This window comes from Perognathus longimembris, chromosome 3 (assembly GCF_023159225.1).
Source record: "Perognathus longimembris pacificus isolate PPM17 chromosome 3, ASM2315922v1, whole genome shotgun sequence".
Classification (NCBI taxonomy): Eukaryota; Metazoa; Chordata; class Mammalia; order Rodentia; family Heteromyidae; genus Perognathus; species Perognathus longimembris.
Genome location: NC_063163.1, coordinates 122,087,877 through 122,104,164, shown reverse-complemented (window position 1 = coordinate 122,104,164; position 16,288 = coordinate 122,087,877).

The following is a 16,288-nucleotide window of genomic DNA, read 5'->3' as shown; positions in this document are numbered from 1 at the left end:
GCAGTCCATGGATCCTTTAATTTGGCACAAGAACTAGTGTTAGAAAAATAGATTCCCATACAGAGATAGGAAATTAATCCCTCGCCTCATAGCCTGTTCAAAAATGAACTCAAAATGATTAAAGGTTTAAATGGGACCCAAAACACATCTAACTACCTGACTATCTGCCAGCCACATGCTCTACTTTCACTCTAGATCGACTTAATTTTCTGTACATCACACTGGGTTCCCTGGGAGCATCATGAATGCACAGAAAGGTGTTTACAGGGACTCCACCCCGAGGCAAGGAGCGCTAGATTAGCTCTGCCGCCCACAGCAAGCAGGTCTCCACCACCCTGCCCGTCCCTGGATCCAGGTGGGAAGAATTCAGAGCAGAGGGAGAAAATCCATGCACCAAGGGGTGGTGCCCACAGCCAGAGAGGACGCCACAGCACAAAAGGCTTCCTTAGAAAGAGGGGGCTCAGTTCCTCTTCTAACACGCTTAAAATCCCAGCACAGCAAGGACAGGTCTGCTGTTCCTCCTGCTGACAGAGTGGCCTCTGCCCCTGTGTGGCGGGTCCCACAGGTTGATCCGCTGACTCGAGAAGGTTCCATCCCGCCCAGGAAGCACTCTGAAACTAATGCTGGTAGATGGTAGATGATAGATAGATAGATAGGTAGATAGATAGATAGATAGATAAGTGCTATCTATCTATCCACCTATCTATCTCTCTATCTACACGTACATACCTACATACATACATATTCTTCCTTGTGCAGAAATCTGACTAATTGGCTTTTTAAGAGCCATATTTGTGGAGCTGAGGGAAAGCACCTGCACAAAATTCATCAGCGCATGCTGAAGCAGGTTCTCGTGTTAAGCAACGCGTGATCGTGAGACAGCATCATGTACTCTCCGGGACATCATGCTGTCATTTGCAACCTCAGAAGAGTCGGCGTTTCCATCTCACATCTCACTCCGGTGTGCTCTGTGCTCCACAGAATCTCGCCGTGCGGCCTGTGTGTCCAGGTCACGAGGAGCACACCTCCTCCACCTCCTTCTCCTCCCCTTTAAGGGTCGTCTCAGCTTCGTCTTTTTGTTCGCGCTCTCTGTGATGGAGCGTGAAGATGGGAGTTCGCTCTTATTTGTCTAAGAAATAGCAGTGCAAAAATCAAAGGGGGCTTCTGAGAACAGAGACTGCAGGACAAGATCCTAAAATTCAACCTTCAGACTATCAGGGAGACAGACGTTATAGCTTAAGTTTTGCAGGACAAAGGTCTGAACAACAGTGCACCACAAGGCAATTCACACAAACAAATTCAAAAGCCTTCATTCCTGCGCTAGGATGGATTTTTTCTACTATTATCTAAATAAGAGTTAAGGCAAAATGTACTGGCACCTGAGCATTTGTAAAAAGCCCGTCTGTGTATTCTGTACACAGGATGCTGAATGCTGCAACACCATGAAACGCGAAGTCGTATTGAGGAGCAGATGTGATAGGATGAGAATGTTGGAGAAGTCCAAACCATGGGAATCTCTTAAAGCTTTCTAATCTGAGAGCGAAAAGGAAAAGGCTACCACACAAGCTGTTGTTTGTATGACACGGGCACTGCTCCGCCACGGAAGGGACACACAGGGAAGCGTGCGCACTGACCAGCAAATACTCGGGTGCGGTGGGGAGGCCCATCTGCTCAGAGCGGCTGGCAGAGGCTGAGTCCCCAGGGGAGAGGAGGCCTTGGGGGACGGAGCCAAGGGGTGGTGGCACCAGGCGTGGTGGCGAAGAAGTTTCTAGAACAGCCACGAGTGGCAGCCTTGGAATCTTACCTTTGAAATTAGAGAAATACCTGTCAAGGACTGGATACCAGCCCTGCTACTTAAGCACGTATTAAGAGCCAATGGCTGGACTCAACTTCGTTAGATATTTCCAGAAAATTTCTCATAGATTTCCTTTAGTGGTTCCATCCCTCATCATTTACCACATCTCCCCACACGTCAGAGATCCATAGCTGTAATACCTGGTGTGCACCAGTAATGGTTTGTTTGTTTTTTTCCTTACTTTAGGATGGGTCATGTTCAGCTTTGCTTTATCTCTTTTGCTCCAAAGGATAACTGTGTCTGTCTTTACAAAAACAAAAAAGGAACCTAATTTAATTTGCCAATAAATAAATAAGTACATCCACAAAATAATTTAAAATTATTATTATGACTCCATCATACATATAAAACACGCACAAATGAATAATGCAAGTAATGAAAATAGCATAAAAATCACAACAAATCCATTACTAATTGCATTCCTTCCCTAAAGACAAAATTATTCTAAATTTTGTTCTCATCCCTATACTATTAAAAATCATCTTGCCCCATGGTACCCTGGTTTCATTTTCGGAGCTTTCGTGCTTCACAAAGAGTTTGGGCCATTTATGTGCAATTGGCATCTTGATGGCGCGTTCAAGTGCTCGGCTTGCTCGTTTGGTAATTGAATTCTAAGTGAGCTTTCTAATAATGGAATAATTTCAAATGTAGCAGTGACGTAATTAATATGGGAACAACCTTCCTATGACTAATTCCAGAGGCTTGTTTTGTTTCATGAGCTAAGTGCTTCTGCTGGCTTTTTCTTTCTCTCATTTTCCTTTATTTAACTAAAAATACTTCTAATCATCATCTTGGGATCTCCCAGGTGGCACTGTCAGTGTGTGTATGTATGTGTGTCTCTGTGTGTGTGTGTGCATGTGTGCACATGCTAGAAAATTCTTTTGTTTGGAAACTCTGACATATATTGAATCCCAGATCTAATTCTTTGCTTCTCTACAGTAAATATTTCGGTCATTTCTAATATTAAATTAGGAAAAAAAATAATCACAGATCATTGCTAGATGAGAGAATGATTAGCTAGCACACGGACCATTCTTTGATCATTTAGCTCAACTAACAATATTATTTTGTTAATGGTCCTAAGGGAAAGATTAGGCTGAAGGAGCGCCACTAGAGCCTACTGATACAATGTAGGCTGGTTATGGATTGAAAACATATGTGTCATAAACAATGTTAATTATGATTGCTTCAACTTCATTTGCTTTACTTTACAAAGCAAGATCTCAACTTTTGGCATTTAGACGGTGGCACATATCCCGAATACTTCAATTTTTAAACGTTGTCTTCTTAGCCTCCCACCCTGCCCAACCCTCCTTTCCTTTCTAAGTTCTCTGTTTCATCTTTACATAAGATCAATAGAACCTTGTGCGGTTTTTTTTCCTATTATAAATTCTTAATTTATCCTTTCATTGTGGAATCCTTTCTTATGGCTTTATTATAATTAATAATTAAATTTAAAAAGACCCCCTTTTGAGCCTCACATTAAAAATACACTGCAGTTAAAAACATAATAAAATAAACATTAAAATGGAATAAAATATTGAAGAGCTCAGCAAATGCATCAATAAACCAATGCGAAGGAACTTCTGCCATGCAGACTGCAGAGGGGAGCAACCCGGGATCGCCCTGGCGTTGCCCCGTCGCCGGCAGGGCTTCGTGCAGCTGGCCCGGCTTCCGGGAGCGTCTGGGCTTCGAGACTGTTATTGGCCCTGTCATTCTGAGGGATGAATGGAAACGAACTCTGAACTTTGGAACTATCTGGGTGGAAAGCTGGGTCCTCTTTAGTAAATGTGCTTAACAATCTTTTAATAGCTACCTTGGATGAGTCTATGTCTGGCTTTATTTGACTAGATCTAATTTACCTGATGCCTTCAGCATAATTAATCAGATAATGCACTTTGGTGAGTGCCAGCGTTCCGCGTGCGGGGCTTGATGTAAAGAGACAGCCGGCTGGGTGGGGGTCTTGCCGGACGTTCCCATAGCTGACTGGCTATTTTCTTTTGAGATCTAAAAGGCCAGAATCGATGCGCTATAGACTGATATCCAGGAGGTTTGAATTGACAAACGAGACGACACTTGATGGTTACCTCCCCATCACCAAAAGGAGACAACAGTTCATGGAATTGTGGAACATCAGCAGAGGAACAATGGCAGCCCGAGAGAAGAAACCCCTGCAGACTTGGCGCCACTGAGGGTTCACGGGCTGGCTGCGGGGGAGACACAGGGCCTGCGGGGACCTGCGAGGCGGGGTTTGGGAGGACCAGAGGGAAGGGGGGGAGGAGAGAGAGCCGGGGCCTGTGGGGCCTTTGGAACCAGGAGGGCAAGGGGAACGGTGGGGGGCTGAGAGTCCAGGGTCACAGTGCAGGGGCCTCGGGAGCCAGAGGACAGAGGCCAAGCCAGGATATGAACCCGGCTAGATGCACATCCTCAGTGCCCTGAGCTCCTTCCAGCTCACACTCCTCAGTGCCCTCTCCTCCTTCCAGCTCACACTCCTCAGTGCCCTGAGCTCCTTCCAGCTCACACTCCTCAGTGCCCTCTCCTCCTTCCAGCTCACACTCCTCAGTGCCCTGACCTCCTTCCAGCTCACATTCCTCAGTGCCCTCTCCTCCTTCCAGCTCACATTCCTCAGTGCCCTCTCCTCCTTCCAGCTCACACTCCTCAGTGCCCTCTCCTCCTTCCAGCTCACACTCCTCAGTGCCCTCTCCTCCTTCCAGCTCACACTCCTCAGTGCCCTGAGCTCCTTCCAGCTCACACTCCTCAGTGCCCTCTCCTCCTTCCAGCTCACACTCCTCAGTGCCCTCTCCTCCTTCCAGCTCACACTCCTCAGTGCCCTGAGCTCCTTCCAGCTCACACTCCTCCGTGCCCTGAGCTCCTTCCAGCTCACACTCCTCCGTGCCCTCTCCTCCTTCCAGCTCACACTCCCGCTTCTTCCTCTCTGCTTACACGGCATCCTCCCCTGCTCTGCAGCTGGCGGTGGCCCAAACACACTGGCACTGGCTCTTCCTGGTGCCCGCAAATCCACCTCTTAGATGCCAGCTGGAACATGAGGACCTGAAATTGCATCTCTCCTGGCTCCCCCGGTCAAGCTCTCCAAGGTGCTGTCCCTACAACGCTTCCTCTCTTGACCATGGCGGCCTCTGTCACATGCTGTTCTCCATGGCGTAGTACGCATTTCATTTGTGTCCTCCACTAGAGTAGAAGCTCCATGTGAAGATGTGTTTGGGGGTTTAGGATTTCTCCTGCCTTCAGGGTTCAGTCACAAGGGTATTTTTACTTTCAGACCTCGCATGAGCCCCTCTGGATTTCCCATTGTTTCTTCCCACGTCACACAAACATGGGGTCTCTTGTCATCCATGATCATGAGATTCAGCCAGCTAAGGGCTCTGCTACCTTTGCTGAACACTGATTAAGTTCATGTCATAAATGCACTTTAAAAGCTATTGTATAGGGCTGGGGATATGGCCTAGTGGCAAGAGTGCCTGCCTCGGATACACGAGGCCCTAGGTTCGATTCCCCAGCACCACATATACAGAAAACGGCCAGAAGCGGTGCTGTGGCTCAAGTGGCAGAGTGCTAGCCTTGAGCGGGAAGAAGCCAGGGACAGTGCTCAGGCCCTGAGTCCAAGGCCCAGGACTGGCAAAAAAAAAAAAAAAAAAGCTATTGTATAAAAACGGTGTCAATGTGTATTATCTTTAAGCCAGATGCTTGAGAGGGAACACATTTATCATTGCAAGTACTTACTCTAACATAGTGCATGAAAATACCTAGCTATGATTTGTAAATTAACCAAGTCTAAGAAATGGCTGCCTTGCACTTCCCTTGGCTGCTGCCTCCCGGGCGCACCAGCGGCCACAGGACTGTGGGAGAAGTTTTATGCGTACATTTTCCCTTCTTCTGTAACCCCGGGAGCTAGCACACCAGTCACTTCCTTATCATTTTCACATAATAGCAGCCCTATCACATCTCACAGTTGCGTGTGCTCTAGAACTCACTCAAAACACAGACGTTAATTTGGTGCCTACGAAGGACACCATACTTCTTTTCCATGATTTCCAAAAGAACAAAAAAAACCCAGCTCTGCTGTCTTCATATCAGTAAACAAACCGTTTTCACCAGGAAAATTCTGCACTTTACATGAACATTTATCATATCAGTGGTCGACTATACGTAATATCTCCTGCACAGAGTTTCTTCTTTTTCCTCAACCAATCCTCCATAAAGGTTCAATTAAATTCTTTGACTATATAAAGGAAAAGAAACTATGATTTATTTACTTTTATCACCAATTCTTTTCAAAAGGTTAAAAAAACACCTCATTATACAAATTTGAGAAACAAATTTGACTACTTGCCATTCAAATTTGGGTCCCACGTTTGATTTTTAACTAAAAGCACTATGACATTAACTACTGTTAAATTAGTCTCATTATTTTCTACCTTTCAGCAAATACCTTTTAAGGAAATAATTACTGCATTGTGAACAAAATATCTTCATAATTAACTTTGATTGTGTTTCTCTAGGTACATATCTTCTTGAAATAATATTTTTTGGTTAGATGAAGAAAGGATAATTATCCCAGTCTGTGGCATGTTATTAGAAGATGTTATGACATCCCATCACTAATGTGTTAAATTCTTTAAAAATCATCTGTTTCTAGTCTCAGGTTTAACAAGGATGACACATATTCTTGGGCAAACTTCTACTTCACTCTCAAGAGCAGTATAATTCATTGCTTGCTTCTGCAATATAAAATTCAAGGCAGTACCCCCAAAGATGTTGCTCCCTGTTGTATGGTTTGCACAACGAATATGTATTGATCCTTCTGATATTCAGCTGAGCAAGCCGGTGCTGACGCTGCCTTCTTAGGGTGTAGCGCGGCCCTGGGGTTGGAATTTGGGGCCTGGCTGTTGCCGGCGAGCTGATTCTCCACCACTGAAGCCCCAGCCTCCGCCCTTTGGCTGTTGAGTTTATTTTTCAGGCAGGGTCTTGCTAATGGTGCTAGGACTGCCCTGGAACCCCGGTGCTCGTAGCCTCCTGAGCATAAGGGATTGTAGGTGTGTGCCGCCAGGCCCGGCCTGTGTGCACTCCTGGATTTTGGACTTCTGGTCTCCAGGACTGTGAGGCAATGCACTTCTGTTATTTTAGGACACCTGGCTTAGGGAAGCCTCACGGCAGCCTAGGAAACCCCTAGGCCACGCTTGCCACAGGTCTGCCTTCCCCTCAGCCGTCCCACATTCCCACGCGGTACCCAGCCCCAGCATGCCACAGTCCAGCTGCCCCCCACCCCCCAGCAGCACCACGGGGTACCCACCCCCACCCCCACCCCCACCCCCACCCACCGTCCTGCAGCTCGCTGTCAGGGTTCCTCTGCACCTGCGGTCCTGGGCCCCTTCCTCTCCGCACTGTCCACTCCTGGAAGTCCCTCCTCCTGCAGACCCTGAGCTACTTATTCATCACTGGGGCCTGGCATCTCTCCTCCTATTTCCTGATGATCCAAAGGACGCTTCCGACGCCCTCCTTGATCAACCTCTCCATCTCCTCCCCTCAAGTCCAATCACCTCTCGGGCTCGGAGAGCTCCCACCATTCCTCAAGCATCTATTCTTAATTTTATGTAAAACGTTCAGTGAGTCAATATTTTAAAAAGATAAAAGCCTCATGCCTGTATTTGATTCCAGCCTTCATCTAACAAAAAATAAAGGAAATTTACATAAAAATAGAAAGGATATGGGAGGTTCTAGGATGCTGGTTATGGAAATGGGTTGTTTATGCATTATGAGGAACTATCCTACCGCTGCCTCGAAGCAGCCCTGGTTTATTCTGTGAGTTATCGTTTGGATTAAGTTGTTATTTACATTTGAAGCTTCCCATGTTTTTTTTTCAACTGAGATGTTTAAAAGATGAATTTTAATAATAAACTGCCACATTATTCACTTTAGTTGATTTATAGCAATGTTTAGAGAACTGAGAAAGTTGATTAAAATAACTTGCTGTTTCATTTGTCATCCGGAATGATGGATCTTGCGGTGGTTTCATCCTTCTTGTTGCTCAGATAGAAGCTCAGCTCTCGTGGGCTGTGGTTCGGTTGGGGAGTGACGCCAACAGGGAAGGCAGCCGGGAAAACCGTGCCAAGCACTGGGCCCTGGGGATTTCACGTCAGTGAAGCTGGCTGTCCCAGGCCGGAGCCCCCCCCAGGCCAGAGCCCCCCCAGGCTGGCTCCCCCCCAGGCTGATGACCCCCCCAGGCTGGCATACCCCCCCCCGCTGGCTCCCCCCAGGCTGGCTCCCCCCCAGGCTGGCTCCCCCCCCGCTGGCTCCCCCCAGGCTGGCTCCCCCCCCAGGCTGGCACCCCCCCCGCTGGCGCCCCCCCCAGGCTGGCTCCCCCCCAGGCTGGCTCCCCCCCCAGGCTGGCTCCCCCCCAGGCTGGCACCCCCCCCCCCCGCTGGCGCCCCCCCCAGACTGGCTCCCCCCCAGGCGGGCTCCCCCCAAGGCTGGCACCCCCCCCCGCTGGCGCCCCCCAGGCTGGCTCCCCCCCTCCAGGCTGGCTCCTCCCCCCCCAGGCCGGCCCCTCAGTCTTTCTGTTAACAGTGTGGCCACCCCGCCCCTCGCTGCCCACCGCCCCTCGCTGCTGAAGATGCTGGAGCTCAGGCTCTGCCTGTGCTGCGCAGCAAGACATTGTCTCAAACACAAGCAGAACCACACCAGACGTGGAAAAGGAACCGAGGTCGCCTCCCGCCAGGATTCCTCCGTCCGCTCGGGCTCCTCTGCGGCTGACGGCCTGCTCCTGGCTGCCGGGACGGCCCCACTGGGCGCCTGGCCTCTGGACAACAGGTGCCTTAGCCAGGCTGAGCCAGGACCCCCCCCCCCCCCCGCCACCCCGGGTGAGCGTCTCCCCCAGACCCTGCAAGGACACCTGCCTCAGGGAGGAGGCCACACCTTGGCTCTCCTCCTGTTTGTTTTGCTTTGGGCTTGAATAAAATGCATCTGCCCCACTCTACCGCCCATCGCACTCAAAGCTGTTTTGTTTTGTTTTTTTAAGAAAGCTGTAATATATTTAAGATCTTTCTCCTTTTTTGTTCTGAAAATAACTCTCCTTGTAGAGAGTCGGTGACCCCTTTCTCTCCCGTTTTCCCCAGTCTGGCGTGTGCATACATGGTCCACGTGCTGTCGCTAAGATCGAGCAGCGGCTAACTTCCTGCCTCACAAGTAGGATACCATCGTAAGCATCAGATCTAGCCTTTGAGTGGTGCCCATCCTGGGGCTGGAACTGGGGCCTGGGCATTGTCTCTGAGTTGTTCTTTGGTGGTGTGGTTTGGCTTGGTTTTCTGGTTCAAGGCTAGCATGCTGTCCACTGCCAGCTTTTTTGGTGGTTAATTGGCGATAAGAGCCTCAGGGACGTTCCTGTCTGGGCTGTCTTCACGCTGGGGTCCTCAGATCTCAGCCTCCTGAGTAGCCAGGACTACAGGTGTGAGCCCTCAACAACTGGCTGACCTAAGGCTCTTCCCTAGCAGGTCTCTAGTATTGCAACTTTGTTCCAGGAATTTGAATGACATTCGATCTTAGCGTCTTAATAGTTCCTTGTCTGTTAATTACTGATTGAAGATTTTTTTTTTTTGGCCAGTCCTGGGCCTTGGACTCAGGGCCTGAGCACTGTCCCTGGCTTCTTCCCGCTCAAGGCTAGCACTCTGCCACTTGAGCCACAGCGCCCCTTCTGGCCGTTTTCTGTATATGTGGTGCTGGGGAATCGAACCTAGGGCCTCGTGTATCCGAGGCAGGCACTCTTGCCACTAGGCTATATCCCCAGCCTGAAGAAGATTTTTAAAAAATCCATATATGTTATGCCAAGCCGCGAAACGACCACCAAGAAGGCCACCGAGACTCAGATGTTCCGAAATGCAAAAGCAAGGCAAGGCTTTATTCAAGCGAGCCGCGACTCGGGGCCTTGTCCTACCCACCCACACAGCCGAGATTAGGAGGCAGCCCTGAGCTGCGATTACACAGAGCTTATAAAGGCCAAAAAACAAAGTTACAGCCATCAGGTGTTCAAGCAAGCAAGATTACGGGGACAAATCTGATTGGCTCAGGGTTCGAGGCATTCTAGGGGTGGTTAGAGTTAAGCATTCCCAGGCGGTTAGAGTTCTTGACCGGCTGGGCCCTAATAAGCTTGCCCTGGGTTTGCTCAGACAACAAAACAGGGGCTGCCTGAAAATGGGGTTTACTTTAACTCTTCATTCCCCCCTTCATTCCCCCCTTCTGATAGGTAACTCGAGAACCAATCGTGGTTCTCCTTGCTTATTAGTTTGATTCTGACTGAGAATCGGTAGGGATAGATTGGTATTGTGCCCGCAATACCATAAGTTGTCGGCGCTTTACTCAGTTGGTAGTGGGTGTGGCTCAGGAGGAGGTCCAGTCTCATAAAGGGCCTTTAGCTTGAGCCAGATCTCTTGGTGGACTTGCTATAAGGCTCTGAGGGGGCGATAAAAGCTCATAACAAATGCGATTACAAGTTAGGAATAACATTTAGATGACAGCACACAAGTCCCTTAGCCCTGCAGATACAGGTACAGATAAACATAGTTTTACACCAAAGCCCCAATTCTGACCCTATTTATATTATAGCCAATTTGATCACATACCAACTTTACTTATATGCTCTAATTTTAAGACATACTGATACCATTTGTTACATACTCACTTTCTAGGGATTGTCTTTCTCATCTTTAACATGTCAAAACCTTTTAATCTAAAGGAAACATTTTTGTTTTCTCTCTCTAAAGTCTTTCCTTATACAGTTTTATAATCTGTGTCTTATAAAATTTAACATATCCCCACTCACACCATCTTCTACTTCCTCACACCATCAGTGACTTACTGGAACATTCTGTGACAATTTACTTTTTAAATCCCTTTCTTATCCAGAGGAAACCCTTTCCCTATCCCTTTCTCCAAGGCTTTCTATACTAACCTTCCTCTTTACATTTCCTGGGGCTTCTTTGCTGCTAGAGTTTTAAACTGTCTACAATTTCCGGTTTATCTCAACTACATCAAGGTAATTTACTCTGACTCCACCCACAGGCTGTTGGGGAAGAGAAAGAGGGGGCAATGGTCAGTCCAATGGGACTGCTGCTCCTAAGAAGCCAGACCAGAGCCAACGATCATAAGCCAACTATTCGATATCTATATTCTATATTCTATATCTATATTCTATATCATGAGCCAACTATTCTAGAGTAGATTTCTCCAGTTTCCAGTTCCTCCATGTGCCTAAGGTTGGCCAGTGGCATCTGTAAGATCCACCCCCAGGAGGGCCCCATGAAGATGCCCCCAGCAGTTTAAATCTCTGTCCAGTTACCTTGGTACCCGGCACTCCTGATGGCAGTTACCTCCCTCTCTTCTCTGAGGTCACACCCTAATCCATCTGGACACATTTTAATACTCTTGGACATACCTCCACCCCAGGCATTGCCTTGAACTGACTCTCCAGCCTGTCATACATGCTTTGAATTTAGCAGCAGGCCAGTCTGCTTGAAAATTTCTTACAATATCCAATTTTCTTAATAGAGCTAGTTAGCAGATCCAAAGCACTTTCCAGCAGAAACCAGCTGTGTATGATAAGAGTCTGATCTGAAGATGTGGATTCTTCCAGATGACTGTTAGACTCTCCTTGATCCTCACTCAAATGCAATGGGCAGGGGCCATGGTGTCAGGCAGCAGTGGCTCCCAGTGGTTCCAGTAGAATGTCACACCTTCTGGGTTACCTGCAACTTTCTCCATAGGCTGGTTAGAGAAGCTTAACCTAAGTTAACCTAAAGCCTAACTTTAGTCAAATTTCCTACTATTTTCCTGATTCCTTCTTAAGCACACTAGCTTTTGCAGGCTGGCACATTACTGAAAGTCAAGACAGCTTTAGGCAATCAATGGCCCTTGGGTCATTTTGCCAGGGCAATAAGTTTAAATCAGATATTTCCAATAAGGCTAGGATTTTTTTTTCTTTAACCAACATAGGCTGCTTGGCCTGTAACCATTTCTCACAGGTGCAGTCTGTACTGTTACCTCTGTTTTCCATGCCTCTGGTTTATCCTGCCTCATCTTCCCAAAAACAACTCTGGTCCCTTGGTCCTAAAATGGGGGGGCTGATGGGCAAAGATCATCCATCTTCTATAACTTCTTCATGCTGACTCAGGGACGTTGACCTTACCTAGCCAGGAACCTTAACCTTAGTCTACTTTACCAAGGGGCTGCAGGACCAGATGTCCATTAGGAGCTTTACTCCAAACTGGAAATTACATTCAACATTTAACTTAACTATACAGACTTCTTTTTGGGCTATCGCAGTGTAGCCTTTAACATTCTAGTTTGTAAAAGCTTTTTCCTGACTGGCTAGGGAACTGATCTCTGATGACCTAAAAAGAATGCCTACATTACCTTTGCAGTCCAAGGACACAATCTCAGGTCTACAAGCTTTCTTTCCTGAACAGATGTATCAGCTTAAAATTCTCACTGCCAGTCAGAGCTTTGAGTAAATGCGGGGGGGTTGAGATTTTAATCTATCCTCTCATTTGACAAACTTACCCTTACTACCCACTATCACAGATGACTGGTAAATTCCTGCCCAGTAGACAGACATGGGCATTGGAAAGGCATGCTTACGAACTATTCTTCTAGGACTTCCCGGCTTTGATTAACTTTTGAAAGGCCAAACAGGAGTGACTCTAGGATCTGACACCATCTCTGCCATCCAAGCAGTGGCTTACTGCCTCTGGATGCTCCATCACTTTTGTCCCAGGAGGAGTGACTTTCCACTGGACTTGGACTCAGGGCCTGAGTGCTGTCCCTCAGCTTTCCAGCTCAAGACTAGCACCCAACCACTTTGAGCTCCACACAACTCCGTTCCCAGCACTCTGCTGGCTGATTAGAGACAAGTCTCTCACAGGGACCTTTCTCTGCCCAGGCTGGCTTCGAACCACAGATTTCAGAACAATGAGTCTTACAAGAGGCCACTTTATTCCAATTAAAAGCAACAAGGTGGTCCACACAGAAGTAGTTTTTAAGCATGCTCTCTTACCTAGAACTTATTAAGGGTCAGTATTAGATCTTGACAAACTTGTAGGAATCACCTGTGCTTCTCTGTGGGCCTGCTGGAAACTGTTACAAAAAACTTACAAAGAAGCTGGAATGGCAATTAAACATTTTGGTAGCCATAATTCTCCTTTTCTTACTTTGCAATAATTTAGGACAATTTTACTTCCAAATTTCAAATTTCTTATCTATAAATGTATTCTTGATTTCCAAAGCTTTTTTTTTTACTAACCTCTGCTTTAACACTAACACTTTGGCTTTTATCTGCATTGGAAAAACTCTGAAGCTTACAGGCATTCTGAAACCAGGTGCTGCCCTTTGCCTCTGGGCTGCTTGTTTCAAAAGAGCCTCTTTTCTCTTTTTTTTTTCTTCAGTCCCAGTTACCACATGGCATGAAGACCTTTGAACTCAAATGACAATTTTTTTCTTAATGCAAGAATTACAATTACAGAATTAGAAATACTTATCCATTCAGCGTTCCAATAAATTAGTGAGAAACGTTGGCCCATTTTGCCATTTCTTCCTACATACATAGAGTTAATGAGAGTTTACTTCTATCCCCATTAGTTTAATATATGTCCTTTAAAATCCAAATTACAAAAATAGCACAGGAATCGAATCACATCAGATAAACTTTGTAACCATTTAGTACCTCTCAAGGGGCAGTTTTAGCAAATCATTCATTTTTACCACAAGGTTTCCAAAGTTCACCTGAAAACAAAAGAGACAAAAGAAAGCCCTCTATTGGCTCCATCCTGACTCCATAGGGCTTGATGAGTTCATGTCAGCTTGCCCTTTGTTAAATCAAGTCTTAATTTATTAAGATATCCACTTTTTTTAAACTGTTAATTAAAGAACCCTGAGAAATCCTTTTTTAACTCTAGTTCATTTTTAAAACAATGCAATAATCCTTTAAAGCATTTGGTAATGCCCAAACTTGATGACCATTTGAATTTAAACTTAAACTTAATTTTGCATCATACTACAGTCTTGAACATGTTCACACTCACACATGCACACACACACATACATATTCAAAAGATCTTAAAGCGTGCAAAATAAGTATGGGCCGTACATTTTCCAGTGGCAAGAGGTATTCAATCTTACTCCTGCAACACCCAAATTTTAAGACAAAACCTTTAATAAATGATTTTAGCATTCTCCAGCCTCATTTTCCAGGGCTTGATAGTCTTAGTAAACATTTTAGCGTACCAAATAATTTTCTGCTTAAGAAGGCTGGGTGGGGGTCCCCCAGAGTCACAGGGTGATCCACTTTTCCTTCTTAAGGGCCACACTCTGGTTCTGAGCTATCTCCTTAACTTCCCTCCAGTGAGGTAGGATCGAGTCTACTTGGCTAGATGGAGGTTCCCATGATAGAACGTTACCTATAGCTCTAATCAGATGTTCAGTCCAAAAGGCTACAAAAAAATAAAACAATTAATACAATACAAAAGGAGGAAAACACACAGGCAAGAACAAGAACAAGAACGAGAACAAGAAAAGCTACGAGTTGGAGATGTTGAAGGTAGAACTCCAGGGTTTCCCCTTCAAGGGTGGAGAGTCTGGGGCATCCCCCAGTCTCCCCAGGATTGCTGAGTAAGCATGTCCGCTTTGACAACCCCTATAAGAAATAAGCAAAAGCAAAACAGACAAACAGACACATTACAAGACAAATGAACAGGGCTGTTTTCTTACCTTCGGAGTCTGGGGTCTCGGGGGTCTCTGGGGCTATCCCGGACGAGCCCCCAAATGTTATGCCAAGTCACGAAACAACCACCAAGAAGGCCACCGAGACTCAGACGTTCCGAAATGCAAAAGCAAGGCAAGGCTTTATTCAAGCGAGCCGCGACTCGGGGCCTTGTCCTACCCACTGACACAGTGGAGGTTAGGAGGAAGCCCCGAGCCGCGATTACACAGAGCTTATAAAGGCCAAAAAACAAAGTTACAGCAATCAGGTATTCAAGCAAGCAAGATTACGGGTACAAATCTGATTGGCTCAAGGTTTGAGGCATTCTAGGGGCTGTTAGAGTTAAACATTCCCAGGCGGTTAGAGTTCTTGACCGGCTGGGCCCTAATAAGCTTGCCCTGGGTTTGCTCAGACAACAAAACGGGGGCTGCCTGAAAATGGGGTTTACTTTTAACTCTTCATTCCCCCCTTCAATATACAATTACGTTCAGCTGGTGCCCCTTGGTTCACACCGCCAGCCCTGTCTGTGGTTGACTAGTTAGTTGACAGATGGAATATCACAGACTTTTTAGCTCGGGTTTTCAGACTGTGGAGCTGGTATTACAAGAATAGCCACTGGTGCCCAGCTAGATCACATACATTATAAAATATCAAAATAAAGAGACAAAGCAACAAACATGTCTAGCCCATTGAATGTAATCTCTCCTTATTTGTATACACAGCCGTCTGCTATTTGAAAGTCTAACTGCTGCTCTGTCTCTTAATGTCACCTTCTGCTCTTTAGTGTGTTTACTTCCTGGGAAGTCTAAGCACCAGTTCTCAGTTTCTTAATGTTGTCTAACGTTATAGGGAAAACAGGAAAGCCTTGCTTGGAGAGGCGGGCTGGGCTCCGCTCTCTCGGGGAGGCCGGGACGGTGGCATCTCATTTGCATGTTCCAACTTGCTTTCACACGTTTCCCCTTGGCAGGAATCTGTGGCTCCCCGCCGTGCTCACACTTCTTAAAGCATGATCACAGAAATAGACGGATGAATAATTGAGATAACTGAGCTGGCCAGAACTACAAAAATACAGTTTAATGTATTCATGAGTAATACATCTGCCTTTACACATTTCTTTTGCAGAACTGTTTGTGCAAAACTCAAAATAATGTCACATGGAGGGCCATGTGTATCAGCACCAATCTACTGAGTTTGCTCATTGCTGGTGCTTGCTGCCTTTGTTTGGATGGTCTTACTGGTTGGTATTAATTTTTCTTTTTTGGGGGGGTTAGTTTATTTTATTGTATTTGTGGGGTTTGTTTATGTATTGTAAAGGTGATATACAGCGGCATTACAGTTACATAAGGAAATGAGAACAATTCTTGTGGAATATTGTTACCTCCTCCATTGTTTTCTCCTACTATCCCTCCCGCCCAACTCCCTTCCACACCAAGTTGTAAAGTTCATTTCCAACATATTGTCTTGTGAGAATCACTGTCGCATTAGTTCACCCTGTGTCCTTTGTCTCACCATTTTGTGATGCCCCTTCCCATCCCCAGTTCTGATAAACTTATATACAATACAAAGGGTACCCAAATCAAAAACAGTGACAAGAGGGAATAAACCAAAAGAAAAGAAAAAAATGAAAGAAAAAAGAAATAACTGCATACAGTACACTAAGAAAAAAAAAA